The following is a 15905-nucleotide window of genomic DNA, read 5'->3' as shown; positions in this document are numbered from 1 at the left end:
TTGCTGTTTGCAAACCTCTCTAGACTGTTCACACTTTCACTGGAGGTCGATTTTTCCTGACATGCTTAAGAGCTCCTGATGTTGCTAGGAAGTGCAATTTGCTGCTAACGTGTGAAACTTCTCCCTAAATGGAAAGGGGAGGAATATGAAACAATGACAACATTTCGGTTCTTTTTCCCAGGCAGGACATAAAATGTTAACTTGGAGTGAGTCTCCCCCTTGAGCAGGACCTTGGCCTGTCTCAGGCAACCTTGATATTCAAAGTGGGTTTATAGGAGCAGAATAACATAATGATACACCAAATTCAATTTTACGGATCCTAAAGATATCAGAAGCAATATGACCAGCATGATATTGACTCTTACTGAAGTAACTAATGCATGAGAGGTATCTAGAACTCTTTGACATTCCTTCTGTGCTATGAGTCAGTCCTCTATGTAAAACAAACAAACAAACACATGGCAAGTAATATCAGCATCTTTAGAAGAAAAGTGTTGTATCCACTTCGCTTCTCTCTGTGCCTAAGTAAAACTGCATAAAAGTAAAAATCTCCATTTTAAGTAGAGTTAAAATATAAATAAGCAAATATAAGAATAGCATTTACACACAAATCTCCAAAGACCATTCACCAGCCTTCCAAAAGAGTGAATGCATTAGTAAGGCAGAATAGTTGTTCACTTGGAATCATTAATAAAAGCACAGACTTAGAAGAGTTTTTCAAGGGAGGCTCAGCCAAATGCTCTGTAAAAAGGCCCCCACCTCCCAGAACCTTTCCACAAGTACCCGGAGCTTCCTATTGTTAAATAGGAACTAAACCAGCGATGACAAAACCATCCTTCACGTTAATGGTTCTTTTGGCCTTTTTGTTCCTGCAAATATGCAAATTCTTTTGAGGGCATCCGTCATAACCATTTTCTCAAAATAATTTCCGTTTTAAAGCAGACTTCTGATGACCATTCCCTTCTATTGAAAAATAATATTCCCTAAAATACCCCCTATGAAACACATTAAAACCCCTTCCCCACCAAATACACACACACACATACACACACGTGCACATAGAAACTGCAGTGGTATTTCCTTAACTAACAAAGCCCAACATTTTAGGTTCTTCAAAATCGAGCCACATCCTACATTTCCAATCTTACTTCCGATGTAGCATTTCTTTTTCCACCTGCTGACTCCCTTATTCTCTCTCTCTTTCCCTCTCTCTATTCCCCACCCTTTCTCCTCTTCCCTGTTCTCTTACTCTTTCCAGCCTGAGTGCCTGATTCCAGGAGCTCCTCTTCCTGGAATACCCTTCCTCCCACCTCTGCCTCTTGCAAGCCTCCCCAGCCCATTAGGAAGCAGCTCTGTTTTTAGTGTTGGATGCTTCCAAGCCACTCTCGGCTCCTGGTGTGCTGCGAAGGCCTCAGTATTGATCTGGAAGCTGCTTTCTGGAGCCTTGATCCCAGTCTGCCTCTGCAGTGCTTGCAAACTCTGTCTTCTAGGAAGTGGGAAAAAAGTTGGGGCTCTGCACTGAAAGCTCCTTCTGCTTTGTTTGAGGGTGTGTTTGAGTTTGGCATTAGAGGCATAGACACCACAGTCAAAAGCTTTATTCCCACTCTTCCATTGCTGTATTTCTCTTCATGCATGTCATTCCAAACTCTTACTCCTCTATCTTGACTCATAAGAGCCCTTCTTCACAAATAGAAACCTAAATGGGTTTTACTGTATGCATTATTAATTTTTCTTACATGTCTCCTACTCTCAGTCTCAGACACTACATCCCCGAGCATCTGCAAATGCCAGTAATGAGTTTCTCATACTAAGTAGATAGATTCTTAGGTCTTTTGAATAAATATGGGTGAGGAACAAACTATCAGAATGAGTCTGTGAAGGGTAATATGGTATTTCTTGGTCAATATTGCTTTTTTGTCCCACAGTGGAGTTCTGCAGCTGTTATATATGGCAATTTTCCAATTTGGGTAATTACATTCTGCTTACCTCTTGTTTCTCTTGTGGTTCTAAGATAACTTATCCTTCATGTCCTTTCCTAAATAAAACAGAAGCCTACTTTTGGTTCCGCTATTTGCAGAGGCAACTGAGGTAGAGAGAAGTAGCAGAGTGGAAAAAGGGCGCTACTTTGGGGGTCCTGCACATAGGCCCTCCAGGGCATTCTAGTGGGAACGCTAACTCCATAGAGCCTCAGTCTTCGCATCTGTGTTTTGGGAGTCTTCTGTCCTACTCTGAATTGTTATGGAGATTACACAGAATATTACAATGAAAGGACTTTTAAAAGTACTCTAAATATCTATGGGAGATTGTTGGTCGCCCACATAGAAAATTCAGCTGGGTAGGGACAGGTTTAGCAGAGCATTTCCTAACAGAGGAAACCCTCCTTCTGTCTCAAAAACAAAACCCAGTCTGTCCCAACTGATAAAAAAATAAAAATAAAAAAACCCTATGGAGGGTAAAGAAGAGGACTCACCATGCCTACCTCTCGCACAGAGAAAGAGACAAAGCTATTGAAGGAAAAACAGGACAGAAACAGGAGTCAAAGTATGTGATTCTGGTAGAACCTCAATGGTTAACTAGCTAATCATGTGTTAATCATGAGGCTAGTGTGTCCATCTTAAATTCCTCAGTAACAGGCAGGGATCACTAACACTTCAGCTGTTATTTATTGTTATGAATATTGTTGTGAAGATCACAAGAGATAATATAAACATGTGAATACCATCAAATGAAAGGCCCGTGTGTTGTTAATTAACCAAACTGGAGTGCCAGCCAAAGCAGGATATGCTAAACAGGGAGAAAAATGCCTTTCAGAGCAGTTTTTCCAGAAATTTCCTTTTAGTGATTGTACAATTCAGTGCTCTTGATTCTAAAATGAACATGAGGCTGTTTTCAAGAAAGAAAGGGAATCAGTCAGTGTGTGTAAAATGTGCAATAGAACAATATCCAATAAATGAAGAGGAGGAGAGTCTGGGAATGGGAAAAAATACTCCAGAAAATACAAGTAAAAGAAAGTGACTGTAATTATGCACAATAGCTCTGAGCCAAGGAACCTTATTGGTGTTCCCTGCTGCCTTCCAGCTGGGGTGCGGGGAGCTCTCTGTGCCCTCCTGGCACCGAATGACTTTGGGTACAGGGAGAACAGCGCCACCTGGTGCTCGTAGCAGATAGTGGCTCATCTCACTTGATCTGGGCTGGGCTCCTTTGCAGGGTTCACTCAGGAGTTCCCTTGGAGCAAGGAAGGCAGCAGACAAGATCTGGAGCAAGTCGGAGGATATTTCAGAAGAGCCCCTGGCTGAGGAGACGGAGCAGGAAGAGAGGGCTGAGAGTGAGCACCCAAGGAGTGACTACCCAGTTCCCCTTTCTGTCCTGCCTCCATTGCCCTGGAAACAACAGCACAGGAAGGATATGCAGCTCACCCACCCACCTGAGACTCTGAGGAAGGCCTCTAGAAAGAAATGGAAGGACTGCCTCAGGACAGAGGTGCCTCAGTCCCTGGGACTTCCAGTGTTTGGGATGAAAGACCTTGCACCGCTGAAGAACTCCCTCCTATTATTTTATGTGGATTTCATTTTGTAGATGCTTAAACCACTCTGAGCACCTTTCCCTAGTTAAGTCTGCAAGTGGGGAAGTGAAGCAGGTTTTGCGGTGCTGGTCATGTGAGCAGGAGGGGCCACGGGATGAAAGGCCTGGGAGTTCCTTATTAATAGTTAAGTGGACAAGGCTGATGATGGGATATCTTTTTATTGGCCCCACAGATAAGTTATAATACACAAGCTTGCAGGCAGCTCCTGTGATTTGCATTGATACAATTCAGGCTGAGGTTTTCATTATATGGCAGGGATGATACAGGAGCCTGTATTATCAAAGGCAGCTGAAAGGAGTTCAGGAGCGATTTCATATTCTGTGTATGCGTATTCATTAATGGTTAGTAAGGTGCTTTGTCCCGTGTGATATTGGATGTTTCATGGTGAATCATTAACAACTTGAACAGCTTTATACATATGTCTTATTGATGTGTAAAGTCATTGCAACCTAGGCTTTTCTCCCCCCGAATGAATGAGTTCTGCTTTACTTGGGCGTCTGTAAAAAGCCTAGTGACATTTTCAGTGAGCACAAGCATCTTGTGGATGGGAAAGGGGCTGGCAAGGCAAGCCCCAGGAAGCTGGCAGTCTGGTGTAAGAAACACAGGGATGGTTGGTTTTTAAGGAAATAGCGTGGCAGCTGGGGATGTTGTTAATCAAAGGGAGGGTGGGTTCTGTAGCTGCTGCTCAAGGGAAAGAGAGGGGAGCTACTATACTTCACGGGGTACGGCATAAGGGACACATTGTCCGAAGGTGATCAGGGGTTCTTCTGGAAAGGGGCATTGGGAGAACGAACGGGCTGCTCATGTTGCCCAGGGGGCAAGGAGAGTAAATGATGAGCAGCCCGAAGGTGAGGGAAGGGCTGCATGAGGTAGACAAGAGAAGATGCCAGAGTATGTAAGAAACAAAAATGTTTAGCAGCTGACAGTAAGAAAATTTGGAAGCTAAAAACAAAGGAGCCAAGGCAGCTTTTCCTGGCTGGAGATGGGAAGAATAAATGGGATCAGAGTTAGAAACCAATTATCTCTGATTGCACAATCAGGACACTGCTTCCGAACCAGACTCCAGCCGCCCTGCCACCCAGGGGCCTGAGGCCACCTAAGGATGATGTCACATCTCAGGAACTGTTGCCTCCGATTCCACTTAAGCCCTGATTATCATTAGGCAACGTTTGGAGGCCATGCCTTCTGAGTTCTAACAAAGCAGAGAATTTTCAGGCTGTGTGGGACCTACTTTGCAGGCAGAATTTTAATTTCTGAGTTGTTAGACACCAGACAACCTGAAATAAACTTTCTGATTTCTCTAACATTAGTTCTAAGCCCTCACAGAGCTTCCAGAAAAGTTCAGGACTTCATGCTAGCCCTAACGCCTCTGGCCGGTCTACCAACCACCCATCTCCATATCTTTGGCCCTTAGTATCTTTGTGGACTTCATCCCCCAGTTTTTTTTTACTTCCCTTTGTAATCCCAGGAAAATACTGATCTGCTTTCTATCACAGTGGATGAGTTGTATTTTCTATTTTTTTTTTTATGTAAATAGAATCATGGAGAGTGTACTCTTGTTTTGGCTGGCTCCTTTTCAGTCAACATAAGTATTTTGAGATTCAGCCAAATGTGTGTACCAATATGTCATCTCTTTTCATTGCTGATTAGTATTCCATTGTATCAGTACACCACAGTTTTGTTGGCCGTTCAACTGTTGGTCAACATTTGGGATGCTACCAGTTTGCAGCTGTCATAAAGCTGATATGAATGTTAGCGTACACCTGCATTTATCTTGGGTGCATGGCTAAAAGAGGAATGGCTGGCTCATATAACAGGTGTGTTTCACTCTTCAAGAAACTGTCAAACTATTTTCCAAAGTAGATGTATCATTTTACATTCTGACCAGCAGTGTATGAGAGGACCAATTCCTCCATATCCTCACCGACACCAGGTATAATCAGTCTTTTTAATTTTAACTGTTTGAATAGTGTTGTAGTGGCTTGTCATTACAGTCTTAATTTGCATTTCCCTAATAACTCACGATGTCAGGCATCTGTTCACGGGCTTACTATCCAGTGGTGTATCCTCTTTGGTGAAGTGTTTTTCAAATCATCTGCCAATGTTTTAATTGGGCTGGTGTTTCTTACCATTAAATTATGAGAGTTTCTGTATATTCTATCTACAAGTTCTTTATTAGCTGTATGATTTGAAAACACTTTCGGTGGTATTTGTCTTTTGGTTTTCTAAACAATGTCTTTCAAAAAAGTTTTTAATGTTGATGAAGTCCAAATGTCGCTTTGTTATTTTACGAATGTTTCTAAAAGTTTTACAGCATTATATTTTACATTTAGTTCCGTAATCCATTTTAAGTTAATTTTTGTATGTGGTATAAAATATGGATTGAAGTCCATTATTTTGCATATGGATATGCAGTTTTTCCAGCACCATTTGTTTAAAGGACTATTTTTTCTCCACTGAATTGCTTTAACACATTTGTCAAAAACCAGTTGTCCATATAAAGACAAAAAGAACATACAATTAGACATCTGGGCTCTGTGAGGTTCAAAGATGTTAAGACAGCACTTGAAATTTTAGGTCTTAAAATATATGCAAACATTCATGGGCAGGTTTTTATGTGGACATAAGTATTTAACTCATTTAGGTAAATACCTAAGGGTGTTATTGCTCTATCATAGAGTAAGCCTATGTTTAACTTTGTAAGAAACTGCAAACTGTCTCCAAAATTGTCTGTATCATTTTACATTTCCACCAGCAATGATTGAGAGTTCCTGTTGCTTCACATCCTTGCCAACATTTGGGGTTGTCAGTATTTTTAATTGTAGTACATTTTAATGGTCTGTAGTGGGAGATCATAGTTGTTTTACCTTGTCATTCTCTGATGACATATGATGTTGAACTTTTAAAAATAATTTTCTCCTATGTTATACTCTAGAAGTTGTGCTGTTTTGCTTTTTACATTTAAATTTATGGTCCACTTTGATTTAATTTTGGGGAAAGATGTAAGGTCTGTGTCTTACATCATTTTGGTTGCTGTCAAAACATACCACAGTCTGGTTAGATTATAAACAACAGACATTTATTTCCTACGGTTCTGGAGTATGGGAAGTCCAAGATCAAAACACACATTTAGTGTCTGCTGAAGACCTGCTTCCTGGTTCACAGACAGCCATCTTTTGCTCTGTCCTCACATGGTGGGAGGTACAAAAACCCTCTCTAGGGTCCCTTGTGTAAGGACACTAATCCCATTCATGAGGCCTTTGCTCTCATGACCTATTCCCCACCCCAAATTCCCACCTCCAAATATCATCACACTGGGGATTAGGTTTCAACATAGATATTTTGGCAGAGGCAGTGAAGGAGTGGCATAAATATTCAGCCTACAGTGGTCTCTGTCTAGATTCTTTTTTTTTTTTTCTTGGCATGTGAATGTTCAATTATTCCAGCACTATTTGTTGAAAAGACTATCTGTTATTAATTAAATTTCCTTTGCTCCTTTGTCAAAATTTAGTTGACTATGTTTGTGTGGATCTATTTCCAAGTCCCCTGTGCTGTTACATCGATCTGTTTGTCTCTTCCTTCACTAATAACACGCTGTCTGGATCACTGTAGCTTTGTATGTCTTGAAGTTGGATAGTACCAGTTCTCTTACTTTGTTCTTCTTTAATATTGTATGGGTTATTTGGGGGTCTTTGTGTTTCCATTAAAGAACTTACAGTCTTAAGTCATCGTAGTAACGTTTTAATAATATTGTCTTTCTATCCATGAACACGAAGTATCAATTTATTTAGGTCTTCTTTGATTTATTTTATCAGAATTTGTAGTTTTTCTCAAATAGATCTTGTACATATTATGTTAGATTTATATCAAAGTATTTCAATTTTTTGGTGCTAATGTAAATAAAAAAATGTTTGGCCAATATTTCTAAAAACATTTTTTATGTTCCTTTCTCCTTTCCTATAGCAACTCCATTTACATGTATATTTCACCTCTTGAAGTTATCTCACAGATCATTAGTGTTCTACACATTTTCTTTTATATTTTCTTCTATGCTTCATTTTCAGTAGTTTTTATTGTTGTATGTTTGAGTTCAGTATTTTCTTCTTCATTGTTCAATCTGTCATTATTCTTATCTAGTATTTTCTTTATCTCACACATTGTAGCTTTTTATCTCTGGAAGTATGGCTTAGATGATTGTTGTTTGCTCATTTTTCACGTCTCTGCTTAACTATTTGAACATATGGAATACAGTTATAATAATTGTTTTAGTATCCTTGGTTACTAATTCTAATATCTGTGTCAATTTTTTTTTCAGTTGACTGATTTTTCCAATATGAATCATATTTTACTGCTTCTTTATTTTTATCTATGTATTTATTTTATTTTAGAGACAAGTTCTTGCTTTGTCATTCTGACTGGAGTGCAGTAGTGTGATCATGGCTCACAACAGCCTCAAACTCCTGTGTTCAAGTTACCTTCCTGCTTCAGCCTCCCAAGTAGCTGAGGCTACAGGCATGTGCCATGACACACACAGCTTTTTATTATTATTATTTTTGTAGAGATGGGCTCTTGCTAGGTTGCCCAGGCTGGTCTCACACTCCTAGCCTCAAGCAGTCCTCCCACCTCAGCCTCTCAAAATGCTGGAATTGCAGTCGTGAGCCACCACACCCAGTCCTTGCTTCTTTACATGCCTGATACTTTTTAAATTAAATGCCAGACATGGGGAATTGTATCTTGTTATGCACAAGATATTTCTATTTTTCTATAAGTATTATTGACCTTTGTCCTGGGATACATTTGAATTACATGAAAATAATTTCATCCATTTGGGTTTTGTTTCTGAAATGTACTAGGCAGAACTTAGGACTAATCCCTCCTTACTGAAAATATTTCAGTGCACTCTACCCAATATCTGGTGTGCTACATGGCTTTACTGTGTGGTGGCTGGGAGCAGGCACTCTTCCTGGCCCTGTGTGCTGCTACTACTAATCCTCTCCCCTGCCTTGGGTAGTTTCCTTACATGCATGGTCTGATCTGTACTCAACTGAGTACTTGGGAGGAGTTCTTTGTAGATCTCTGCAGCTCTCTCTTTGTGTAGCTAACTCTCTCCTCTCTAGTACTCCATTCTGGAAACTCCAACTGCTTTGATCTCCCCCAGACTCTCAACTTCATCTCTTCAACTCAGAGAGTCTTTCAGTTCCCACCTGTTTCCCCTTCCCCTATGTAAACTCTTAAGGCAATGAGTTGTCACAACTGTGGGTTTACTTTGTTTTCCAGCTCTCGCGGACCTCTGTCTCTCATCAACTGATGTTCAGGGCCTTGCAGATTATTGCGATAGGTTTTCTGTCTGGTTTTTTATTGTTTCAGGTATGAGGTCAAAACTGGTCCCTGTTACTGCACTGTGGCCAGAAGCAGAAGCCCCAGCTACAGAGAGGGCTTCCTGGGGTCCTTATGAGACAGACAGGCTGAGCCGCTTCTTCTCCACTCTCTTGGCCACAGTAACAGCTCTCCCTCTCATGGTGTCAATGAAAAACTGGTTTTAAAGATCCAGTTTTCTCAGGCACAACACTGACAGCCCTGGGAATCTGTATCTTTTCCACCCTGGAGTTCACAGTCCGTAGACAAAGAGCTCCCACCCATGAGAAGGCTGCTTATGCCAAGCTGTGGCTGAGGCTCCTTCGGCGATTTGCTCTTCTTCTGAGATACCTCCAGAGGTCCTCTCCACTGGCAGGAACTACACCGTTTGAAAGTCTGAGCCATGCCCTGCACATGAGGGAGAAGTTCATTTTGTGGAGTAGAAAACTTGGCTCAGGGCGTGATACGGAAAAGTGGATTCCAAAAGGAATAAAAGGAAACCCTTTCTGGAGATTATTCCCCTTCCATTTTTTTTTATCCCTCCTACTTTTTACATTTGAAATGGAAGGGGAGGCTGAGAAAACTATTTGCCAGCTCCTTCAGACTGACTCTGCAAGGCAGGCATTAGGACAACTGTCAGAAGAGCAATGAACCTGGATCCCACCTCCATAGGGGTATCCGAGGAATCCCTTGGGCACGAGGGGATGGGGCTGCCAATGCATTTGGCTCTCTTCATTAGTTCCTTTATTCCATCAGTTTTCAGTATGCCTCCACTCTCAGCAGTCACTGTGAGGTGCTGGAGATCAATGGGTGAGGAAACCTGTGGTAAAGAATATCAAGACTAAGGACAGCAAGCAGGGGAGCTGAAGATCGCATAAGGGATTCCTGGAAAAAACTCAAGGGAAACCAGTCATGCTGTGCTGATGTGGACTGATGGGTGTCTGCACCACAGGACCAGCATGTCTTAAAAACCACATTGTCTTCCATGTGTGGAACAAAGTGCATAATCCCCCCGTCTTCTGCTGGCCAACCAGACCCATCACTCAGAGCCCTGTTTGGAAGCCTGTCTTATCATTTGTCTCTTATGTCCATATGAGGTGCCCCTCCTTGATGCTTGCATAGTCCCTTATATTCCCCTTTTAGAAAAATACGTTTTAGTATTTTTCTTTTTTTCTTCTCAAATAGATGATAAATTGTGATGATAGCAATTTGTTTTGTTCACATTTGTATCCCTATTAGCACAAACCTGTGCACATTGTAGATAATTAGTAAATATTTATTAGATAAATGACTTTTGTTTGAGACAGAGCCTCCGTCTCACCCAGGCTGGAATGCAGTGGTGCAATCTCAGCCCACTGCATCCTCCACCTCCCGGGCTCAAGTGATCTTCCCACCTCAGCCTCCCGAGTAGCTGGGACTAGAGACATGCACCACTACGCCCGGCTAATTTTGTATTTTTTGTAGAAACAGGGTTTTACAATGTTGCCAGGCTGGGCTCAAGCGATCCTCCTGCTTCGGCCTCCCAAAGTGCTGGGAGATTACCGGCATGAGCTACCATGCCCAGTCAAGATAAATGAGTTTTGACTCATTTTCTCCTTCAAATGATCCTATGAGATAGTCAGAGGACCTACAATTATCATCATTTGGCAGATATACAAAGGAGATCCAAAATGGTTGGGTCTTGAAACTTTAGAATGATAGCATTTTAAATTACCAGGGATCTGGAAGAATATCCACTACAGGACATGGCAACCCCATTTAAGCCTAGAAGTACAAGATGATGGATCAAAAGGGGGAAAGGGGCAGATCTAAGGACAGCTTCTTGTTACCCTTCCTAGGTTTACAGATACTCTCATTATATTTTGAAAGTTTGGAGATGGGAGAAAAGAGCTAGTGTCAATAGAGTTAGCCATGCAGTGAAAATGTGGATGCCATCTAAAGTACCATCCCACCACTTCTCTGCCAGAATGCTGATTAAAAAGAACCATATCTCTCCCTACCTACCCCTCTTCCAGGCACTCTCTTTTTCAGTGATGACGTGCACCTTCTTCACTGCTACCCCTTTGTCAACCTCCTGCATGTGAATGTGGGTCCCTGTGGCTTCGAATCCCAGGAGGCAGCTGGAATTCCAGGCCCAGTTTCTTTGAGTAGCTGGGTAGCCTTGGACAAGTTACTCAATCACTTCATTGTTCTCCTAAAAAGAATTATAAAAATATGGACTTGAAAGATACACATCAATAGTGGCTGCTTATATAGGATTGGGCAGGAGTCAAAAGAGACTTAAACTCCATCTGCAAGATTTTTATCCGTTCTTTAATAACGTCTAAAGTAACAGTGACAGAATGTAATACATTACATTTAGATGGTGGGTATATATGCATTCGTCCATTGTCCCCTGCGTTTTTCTGTGTGCTGTTTGTGATGATTAATTTTATGTGTCAATTCAACGAAGCTAAAAGATGCCAGATAGCTGGTGACACATTATTTCTGGGTGTGTCTGGGAAGGTGTTTCTGGAAGAGATGAGCACTGAAACTGACAGGCTGAATTCAGATCACCCTCACAGTGTGCGTGGGCATCATGCAGTCCATCGAGGGCCTGAGCGGAACACAAAGACAGAGGAAGGGAAAATGTGTTTCTGTCTGAGCTGAGACATCGCCTTCTCCAGACCTGGAACCTTAATGCTCCTGATTCTTGGGCCTTCAGACTCAGATTGATTTATACCACTGGCTTTCCTTCTTTCCTGGTTCTCCAGCAGAACGTGGCACTTTTCATCCTCCATGTGAGCCGATTTCTATAACTTCTCTGTCTCATTTGTATGTGTGTGTGTGTGTGTGTGTGTGTGTGTGTAGTACGTATATATACATGTATATATAGAGTATATATACTGCATATATACACATGTACATAGTATATATAGTGTATATATGTGTATGTGTATATATACACTATATATACTATATATAATATATACGCTATATATACAATATATACATGTATATATACACGTGTCTTTATATATTATATATATTTTGTATATAATATATTTTTATATGTATTATACATATATATAATATATATTTTGTATATATTTTATATATATATATATATCTCCTTGATTTTGTTTCTCTGGAGAACACTAATACACAGTTCACATACAACCATTAGGGGAGGGATTATAGAATGATGATATAAATATCTTAAAGGCTTTGGTGAAAAGCAGAGATTCTGTATGTAAAACATGAATACGTAGCTGATGCAGTAGGTGCTAGAATGTTTGCATATTTGGTGGGGTAGAGAGGAAGAGAAAAAGAGATAGAGGCTGAATTACAAAGAGTTCTGGTAGGTGAAGCTCAAACGTAGACACAGGGAATGGCTTTGATTAATTAACCACAACTGAATCCAGGGAAGGGATGTTTTCACTTAGGGAAAATAGATACAAGTCTATATAAAAGTGACCTCCTCAACTTCCTGGGGTAGCTTAGGTACCCTCTCTGTACATCCAAAGCATTGAGAAAGGAGCTGCCTCCCAGTGTTGCTTCTTGGAACCAGGATTGTAGCCAATCAGTGTATCCCCAGTGATTGCAATCACCATTCCAAACAGCTGCCTGGACAGTGTGGAGCTTAGGCCGCTGGGGCTCTTTGTCCTTATTTGTATGAATTCCCAACCCGTATGGGGTTTAACCAGAGACAACTGCCCAGTACGTCCAGGTACGCACAGGAAAGAAGTGACTCCTCACTGGGTGTCCGCTGGGAGGACCTCGCTTCCTTAGGTCTCTCCGTTCTCTTGCAGGTAGAAAGAAATTGAATGGAAAGATTATTCAGGTTCCTACGCTGGTTTTGAACAAACTGCTGGCAAAGTTATTGTACAAGGAGACAATGAGGAAAATGATGGGAGGGCAGAGGTGAGGAAAATATTTGGAGGATCCAAATCAGAAGGGTTCTGCAGGGGTGCATGAGGCTTTCAGGGTTGCAGAACGTGATGAAGGCTGAGGAACAAGGGACCTGAAGATAACGGCTCAGTCTCAATGCCCCCATACTGCCTGCTGGGCTCTGCAGAGGGGCTCTGTGATTGGAATGGACACCTTTGCCCTCTGGGGATGCTCAGCAAATGTCAGGCTTTAATGAGATTTCCCACACTGTTGAGGGACTCTTGTGAAGTGTGTTCCACTCATAGCAAGCCACCAGTTGAGGTTGCATTGACTTATCTCTCTGGGAAGGGGCCACTGAATCTGTGATGGAGCAGATAAGCCATAAAGACGGGTGCCCTGGGCAGAGGAGATGTCCTGATACCAGGCTGCTGTGGTTGGCTGCATCCTAATGAATTTGCTGAGAGCTTTGCAAAGAGCCCCCAAAATGGGGGAGCCCGTGGGCTGAGAGACAACTGTAAATGTCAGACTGCTTAACCTTCACCTTCAGGGAAAGCTGGACTTAAGAGAATCAGAGAATAAATTCACTTTCTTAAAATGCCTTTTTCAAAAAGATTTCCTGAGGGCATGGCTTAAGTATGGGAGAAATAGACTAATCCCCCCTCTCATTTGCACTCTTCGCTTACATTTCCTTCTCTCCATTGGGTACCCACCTGCAGAGCATAGATAACGCCATTTTTTGCGCCCTGAAGGTGTGGTTGTCATTGCTGGCATTCACGTTGAAGGACAGTGACCACATTGACAAACTTTGACCCAACCCATGCTGCCAACTTCTCGGAGGTGGCTCTGCTTTTGTCTGGCACAGAGACCGCTTGGCATATCCCACTTCCTCCTTTTGGTTTTATTTTCTGAAACCTCAGATGGCATGGAATGGTCGACACCAATGATACCAGCACTTAGGATAATTATAATAATGAATTAATTAAAACCCCATAATCCCTTAAAGCACCAGGGTGCTGAATCCGAATGAAAAATCACAGAGAGAGACCCAGGAAGGATGCCACTCAGGAGGAGGTGACCTTTTGGCATATGGTTATTCAGGGGTTGGGTGCATGGGTCTTTAAAGAACTCTCCAAGAACCCATCCATCTGGACCCCTGTGTTGCTCCTCCAAGCATGCCGGGCTGACCAGATGGCCCTGGATAAAGCAGCTTCAGGGGAGGGAGGTGGGGAACCCGTCCAGAATAGCTTGTCACCCTTGGAGGCTGCCCTTGGCTCAGGCACATCCCTTGTTTAAATCTTAAAAGCAAAGATTTTTTAAACTGTGTGTATGGCTTGTCATTTCCACCAGGGCAAACAATAAAAAGACTACCCAGCAAATACGTATCTAAATAAAATACAGACTTTGATAAACAACAATATGGTCTCTAGCATGAGAATTTCTTCACCCAGGGTCTCTGTTTAATATTCATGATCTTTTCAAAATCTTTTAAAGTCTGAGAAATACAAGGGTAGCACAAGGGCGAGAATCATCTGTCACCCAAATGAGAAGGCTGATCCCAAACCATATAATCAATAAAGCGTCTGGAATTGAGGGAATTTCTTACTGAATGATGTCATAGGAGAAAGTTCTTCAAATCCGTGTCCTTGGGGTTGTCACAGTGTATGCACTGGTCTGAGAGGGAATTGATTCTGCAGATTGAAATATTCTTTTCCAAGTCACTTCGTAGGAAGAAGTCATGGAAAAACATTATTTCTGCTTTCAGAAGGCTCTGAGAGAATTTTAGAATATCTATCTTTGCAGTATTTTAGAAGCACATTGCTAGTGATTTCCAAATGAAAAGGGAATGTGAATACCTTATAATGATGAAAGCAGCTGGAGAATAGAATTACTTGCTGGCTGTAGGGCCAAATGCCATAGCAGTGTCAGCGAGCTTTTGCTAATCCCTTATTGAGAGAGATGGTAGATTTCAGTTTACCTGGGGCAGCAGGTATGTTGAATTTTCTAGTTGAGGTGGATTTGGGAGATGCATGTCAGCATCATCTGGAAATTAACAGGTGGCTAGCTAGGTAAATCAATGTTGAGTTGTGCTGGAAAGAAGAGGAAAGGTATAGGGAGGGGAAATATATTTTGACAAAAATGTGCCCAGGTGGCTCTCACACACCCTCCATGCTCCACACCTCCACTCCTCAGGAAGAACCACTGTCAGACTCTGCGCATGTGCTGGAATGTGAGAAAACTAAGCACCCAGGAGGATGTGAGAAACTGTCAACCAGAAATCAGAGGCCTCCTGCCCAAAAGTGCCTGAGGACTCCCATGATCACATTGTGGAACTAGAGATCTGACTCAGCAATTCTAGGTCTGTTACTAGCCAGCAGGATGGCAGTGCAAAACCCATTTTTCTTGAAGAAGACTTTACCCTACCACTCTTATTATGGATTAAAGAAAGGAAGTTCCAAGAGGATTAGCCGCTGCTCCTCCAAGACTCTCCCAAGCTTGGGCAACCATCAGCAGCTGAGCTGGAACTCGAATTCAAGAATCCCAAGCTCCGTCCATGTCTATATGATTACCACCATGCGTGCTCTTTTCAGAAAGACATTGCAGTAGACAAGGACGACTACCTATATTCCACTAGTGTTATCTCTACGATTACCGGAACAACAATTTTACACTATTCCTAAGTTGCTTTCTCAAATGTTATATGGATGCATATGAGAATATGGAAGCCTTGAAAATATGGGTTTTCGATAAGCGTTTGACCAGGCCCTACGTCAATATGCATATGCTTCAAATAATCGTAAGAAGATGGCATGAATATTTTGTAACTTTTAAGGGCAAAAAATAAGGCATAATTATAGATGATCACTTTCCTGGGAACAGAAATGTTAATATTAGAAGTTGCTTGGGGCATTTTTCTGAAACCACTTGTCTAAAATATTTGTACTCAAAAGACTTTTTATAATCTCAAAGATTTTAGAAGGTCTTAAGGATTGTCAAGAAGTGAAATGGTATTCATCTGGAAAATATGCTGGCAAGAGCCTTAAATGGGTAGGCAGGAAACAAATGAACTTTGGTGTTATCAAGTGTAAATTAAAAGATT

At 41.7% G+C, this 15905-nt stretch overlaps 1 protein-coding gene across 5 annotated transcripts in view; it reads left to right on the top strand.

The window, feature by feature from the left end:
* OPCML (opioid binding protein/cell adhesion molecule like) overlaps positions 1–15905 on the top strand; it is a 1155658-nt gene that overhangs the window by 411427 nt on the left and 728326 nt on the right. The window contains exon 1 of one of the 5 annotated variants that reach the window (XM_065529261.1): positions 11554–11718. The exons of the other annotated variants lie outside the window; for them this stretch is intronic. The gene's annotated coding sequence lies outside the window, so the exon portion shown is untranslated. Of the gene's footprint in view, positions 1–11553; positions 11719–15905 lie in introns of those variants that run through there. 5 annotated transcript variants of the gene reach the window in all.

The sequence above is a fragment of the Macaca fascicularis genome, chromosome 14, assembly GCF_037993035.2.
Source record: "Macaca fascicularis isolate 582-1 chromosome 14, T2T-MFA8v1.1".
Taxonomy (NCBI): Eukaryota; Metazoa; Chordata; class Mammalia; order Primates; family Cercopithecidae; genus Macaca; species Macaca fascicularis.
The sequence above is the reverse complement of the archived record's forward strand: the minus strand, read 5'-3'. Positions and strand labels throughout refer to the sequence as shown.